Source organism: Glycine max, chromosome 16, assembly GCF_000004515.6.
Source record: "Glycine max cultivar Williams 82 chromosome 16, Glycine_max_v4.0, whole genome shotgun sequence".
NCBI lineage: Eukaryota > Viridiplantae > Streptophyta > Magnoliopsida > Fabales > Fabaceae > Glycine > Glycine max.
In genome coordinates, this window is record NC_038252.2 from 8,257,449 (window position 1) to 8,263,590 (window position 6,142).

The 6,142-nt window shown below is 33.0% G+C and overlaps 1 long non-coding RNA gene across 1 annotated transcript; it reads right to left on the reverse strand.

Annotated features, from left to right (window-relative positions):
- Nucleotides 1–394: 394 nt before the first annotated feature.
- On the reverse strand, nucleotides 395–3,083 carry LOC102662792 (uncharacterized). Its single transcript, XR_005888954.1, has 4 exons — nucleotides 2,674–3,083; nucleotides 2,313–2,548; nucleotides 1,310–1,415; nucleotides 395–657 (listed from the first exon to the last, which is right to left on the reverse strand). It is a non-coding gene; the product is annotated as an uncharacterized lncRNA (long non-coding RNA).
- Nucleotides 3,084–6,142: the final 3,059 nt, after the last annotated feature.

Below are 6,142 nucleotides of genomic sequence, written 5' to 3' on the forward strand. Positions count from 1 at the left end.
CAGTTCAGAAATTGGAGAGTCTTGCAAAATTTGACCTTGCAAAGTTAGACTAGTGTCTCTCATTGGATGACAACTCTGGCTATGATGAAGAATATGAAAAAGATGATGCTGATATTGAAGTTGACATTAAAGAACAAGATTGGATTGAGGAAAAGGCAAAGTAGTTGCTACATTGTGTTAAAGCAAGAGGTTCAGCAGATGGATGTAGAGACTACTTGTTTAACTATGTTTTGTTGGATTTTTTTAGGGAAGAACTAAGTGGAAGTAGAAAACAATACAAGAATGAAGACGAGTTTGAGTTTGAGACATTGAGAATAATTAGGAAACCATAACATTTTTTTTCCATATTACTTAATTTATCAAATAATACATGCTCTTTATAACTACTCATGCTTTAACAACATATTTGTAACAAGAAAAGCTACCAAGATGTGTTATGACCTTATATAATCGTAGTATTAAAAAGTAATACTACACAATGTCACCATATTAAACAATTGCAATAACATTTATGACCGTATATAATATAAGTATTGTGAAACTAATGGGGAACATGGACGTGATTTCAGCTACTCACCGTTTGTATGCCGTAAGTTTGAGGATTGACCATTTGACCCACCAATTATGCATGAGCCACCATCGTCTTAGACAGTTGGACTAATAAAAAAAAAACTCAATAATAATTGACTCTTAAAAAATGACTCTTTAAAAAATATATATCATAATTTATGAAAATTTCAACTTTTATTTATTTTTAACTTCATTTAATTCATTTTTTATATTTTTTATGAGAAAAAGGTGCAGAAATTCACAGATATTTATCTTTTTATGTCAATTTGACGTCCATAAGTGGCAACTATAAGTCTATAACTACTCCATATGTTCAAAAAATTTGACAAATTGATTAATAGTTAATTTTTAAACATACGGGTTAAGTTTTTTTAGAATTCTAAGTTTGAATATGAAAAAAAAATTACAAATAGTAATTTTTTTTAAAAAATGCTTTTAAAAGAATTAATAATAGAATCTATGTTAGGAATATATTTCTAACATTTCTCTTTAATTATATTTCATAAATTTACTCTTCTTCCTTCTCATTTCTATTTACCTCATTTTATATCCATTTCTTTCTTCTTTTTTTAGTACACCAGGCATCTATCACTTTCTTTTTCTTACTATCTCTCTTCCCTAATCCAATTCATTATAAAATAAGGCTTACATTCATATTTTATTTCTGAATATTGTGAGTCTACAATTATGATAACATTATATTATATACTAAACAAAAATAAAAGTGTTTTGGGTATACCTCAAACCATTTTATATCCCACATCATTTGCAATGCAGAACCAGCTATTTGCCAAGGTTTATCCCCGCCTGGAGCACATCGTTTGTGTGGCAGTTTGGATCTAAACCTAATTTTTTTGAACAAACAAAACATGCAGGATAAAAACACTCAATGCCAAGCATACAAATACATAAAAAACACAAACAAAAATTAAGCCCAAGATTATGCATTAACAGTTCAAAAAAATAACCTGTTTATAATCATTTACAAAGTAGCACAAATTCAACAAAATCCAACAAAACTAATAAAAGGAAAAGATAATTTTTTAAATATTTGCACCCAAGTGCATTAGGGACATCCATGGTACAAGCAAATAATGAGGTGAGATAAGTAATATCCAACGGAAAATTATATCAGAATGTTAAAAGAATATGTAGAAAAAACAGAGAATGATTGTAATAAGTAGCACTTGCAACAAAACTGATGAAATTTGTTTGTTGACAGTGATTATAATTTGATTGTAATAAGTAGCACTTGCAAAAGAAAGCTATAATCTCATACTACAAGTTATAATTATAATTAACGTGTCTAATGTCATTGTGTATTAATTGTGCAATGCTAACAGTGATGAGATAAAAACATTGAATCCGTGACATAGTTATGTTTATATCCCTAGCCGTTCTTAGATGGTCCCTTCAACGTCTTCTCATCTTGTCATGACTAATAAGACATTTTTTTACTGCACTAATAAAACATTTTTAATAGGCTATAACTAATAATACAAACCTATAAGATTCTCAATAAATTCATGTTTGCTAATTAAGATCGTCAAAATGGCCAGCTTTCTTGAATAGATAGCATGTTGGACAGTAGTGAGAAAATTTCAGAAAGAAAATATTCATGTGCAAAAAACTAAGTTTGAACAGTGCACCCTTCCCTTCAGTGAAACCATCGAAAGGTTCAAATATCTGATTCAGACACACTAAAAAAAACAAAACAAAAATGTAAATTTCAGGAAGTATACCAGTGCGTGTGCGCTTGAGAAGTTCACATCCTCTGGCTAGCAATTCTCTGCTACAAATCCCCAAGAAATTTTCTTCTAGTACAATTTCACCACTGAAGCTACTATTAGAGCTACCATTGCTACCATTATCATTGCCGCCGCCGCCACCGGCCAAATTCTTCTCCACAGGAAACACAGCTGCTATGTTCCAAACCTCCTTAAGGACCCTTGCCTTCAATGTGGCAGCCCACGTAAAGCTGCAAATTCAAGCCACAAGCAACATACTCAACAAAAGCATTGAAAACCCACAAAAAGAATCCCATGTAGAGACAAACAGATGCATATCATATTTGTACAAAAGAATCCAAAGGCATATCCATACCTTCGACTCAAAGTCCTCAGTAAGCAAGATATTTGCCGCTGTTATATCTCTATGGATAATTCTTCTCTGACAACCTTCATGAAGATACTGTTGTAACAATAGTTTATGGCAAACCATTTTTTTTCTTTCTTTTTTTTCAAACTTTCATTCACATTCTACTTTGTTCTAACAGATACATTATACCCTTAGCTGTTCCTAATGCTATTTTCTGCCTAATAGACCATGGTAGTTTGTCCTTGGAACCTAACATCAGGGAAGAAATTAAGAACAATATAATTAACTGCAATGAAGAACAATATAATTAACTGCAATGGTAAAAATATTGGCTCAATAGAAATGAAAAATGGACCCTACCATTAAGCATTGAAGCTAAGCACCCTTTTTCAGACAACTCAAGCACTAGATACATTACTCCCTCCACCCCATAGCCAACTAACTTGGCAGTGTTGGAGTGGTTTACATGAGCCATTATACCAAGTTCTGATAAGAAGTCACCTATAGTTTCGTTTTTTGTACCACGTGTCAGCGTTTTAATCGCTACCAGCTGACCATTTGGCAAACACCCTTTGTAAACCTCAGCATAACCACCCTTTCCAATACAATTTTCTGCACCAGCCAATGTAAAATGAATTTAATTTCTATATTATCCCACTATTAAAAAAATTATACTTCAATGAATATGGATATGACTTTTTACAATAGTTTTTATAAAAGTCCATAAATTTGTAATCCTCTTAGTTTGTGATTGAATAATATGAAAAAAAAACAGCCTCAAAAGTCCCCAACAACAGCCTCAAACTCTTCATCCAGCAATATGTTTGCAGCGTTCACATCACGATGAATAATCTTTGGGTCACAATGATGATGCAAATATGAAAGACCCCTTGCAGATCCCAAAGCTACTCTTTTCCTCAACTTAATCTCAATTGGAGTAGTGCTCTTTTTCAAGGGCCTTGTGCTTATTAAAATTATTTTTATTTTTTTTAATCAGCCAAATAATATATTAAAAATAATGGTGAATGCAAATATATATAATTCAGAAGCACACGAGAGTACAAAATCCGTTTAAAAAAATCCTAAAGAATGCTATTAATAAATTAGAAAATACATTTTAATATCTTAAAAGATTTCATTAAAAATATTATCAAATACCTAAAATCATGTAAAGGAAATAATATTATAAAAATATTATATTTATATATTATAATCTTAATTACTCTGGTCCCTGCAATTTTTCTTTTTCAAGCTCCACCACTGTTTGTAAGCATATCACCAAAACTAGTCCTCAATAAAGCACATTTTTTATTTCTCATGTGAAACAAATAATAGAATAACAATACCTTCTTCTGTAATGCTTCTGCTACTGCCTCTTGAGCTTTAAACTACGGCAAGTCCATCCTACCAATTAATGCTGAATAGTATGATGAAATGGTACCACATTTCCTGTAACAGCTGTTAAGAGTATCCTTGATACTATGTGTGCCACGAATGAATAACAAAAGGCATTTCATCTCCTGATCAGTTATTATTGTAAAACCTGGTTTCAAAATTTGTACAACAAGTTAATTACAAGAGTTTTTAAATGAGAAGGTCCTTCAATATATAAATTCATTAAAATGAAGATAAGAAAACTACTAGGGAATATGAGGGCAAGAGTTCCTTAATAATGAAAAAACAAAAATGGGGACTAACATTTAACTTAATAATTCTAAAACTTAATAAACGTAAAAAGGGGCTATGCACTAAGAGGTAATCCACAAGTACCAAGTAACTTAATAATTTAGTAACTTAATAAATTCTAGTACTTTCTTCTGCTGTACTTTTTTTGTGTGGTTGAGACTTTTCAAGTTACTAAACTGTTGATTTCTACAAAAGAAATGACTGCAGCTGTGACACACCAAACAAAATTAAGCTACGCCAATATCATAAAAATAATAAACACTTGTGACATCAAAGTACCAACATACCATTTTATGTATGATGCACAATGAAAGTAAAAATAACAAAACTATATGAAATTTTAGAACACTGGTCTCCCTACAAAGAATTAGCCCAAGGAATTCTCAAATAATTCATAGAACAAGCTCCAAAATTTTCCATAATAATTTCCTATAAATAGCAACATGAAATCCTTGCAGCAAATTAACTTTGGATATACAGGTCACAAAAGGACTTGTTACAAAATCACACACAGCTGCAGTAGAAAAAAAAATTAACTTAGATCAATAGTCTTTCAATTTCCTTGATGATAAACTCCTTTTCCTCCTCAAATTGTTCATCTTCTGAACCTGAAAAAAAGGTGAAAGAGCTCATACCCGTGACTTATAGGAGAACACTTTTATTTAAGGGTTCGGAAACTAAATGGAAATTCAGAACAACATTATGTAATCGTAGATTTCAAATTAAGTAATTACTAAACGTGTTATAACCTTTTCTTGGGGACAGATTATGAAGCAAATCTAGTAGCTTCTCCTGGTTCTTCGACAAAATAATTTTTACTTCTCGAGGCTTATTAGGATTAGCAACGAAAACCTAAATAAACACGTGAGAAAAGATCAAAACAAATATATGATCATCTCCACAACAAAATGCTATGTTGTAGGGTATATTTCTTCAGAAAATAAAAACCTTTGTCAATTAGATTAAATGCATTAAAACAATTTGTATATGTAATCTGCCATTAACCAAATTCCCAAGTCATTGCTACTAACATGGTAAATACAAGACTTCTCCAGTTCTCAACGGATGCCAACCTTTACAAAGAGGATTGGATACCCCCATTTACAAAATATTAGCACGCACGATCTGGTTCGAATCTTACATCCACAAAAGGATAAGCTCATTGTATAACTTAAAAGCATGAAGAGGGAAAATTCACCTTGAAATGTGGAAAGCTGATAACTGAATATTTTTACTTGAATCCTGCTCAACCCCAAATATTACAAATAAACACAGTTAGCAGAAGATAAGGTAAAAATAAAAAACAAAAGCAATGATTTTTATGGAAACTTGAAAAAAAAGCATAACATAGCGACCCAGATAGGGTTCATGAGGCTAATTTCGCGTACGGAGAAGGCCTTTTCGAGGAGTAAAGCGCTGCAGTGAGTGAAGAGGGCTCGGACATCGGTGCCGAGAGCGAAGGCGACGTCGTTCTTGTCATCGAGCGAAGGGACGGACTGCAGAGTAATGTCGAGCATGTCGTGGGCGTTGTCAGAGTAATCGAGGATGCATGAGGAGGGCTCGTTGATGGCGATCATGGAGCCAAAGGGCTGGATGAAGCCGCCGCGCTGGATTTTGACAAGGTAAGCCATTATCTGCTGCTCGGGGATGGATTCCGATGTGATGCAGATTGATTCGGAGTAGTTGAAGGACCTCCCAGACTCACCGAACTGCTCGAAGACGGCGTGGAGCCGCGGGTCCTCCGTGTACTGCACGATGGGCTTGCTCCTGAACTCTTTGTCCTCTGTTT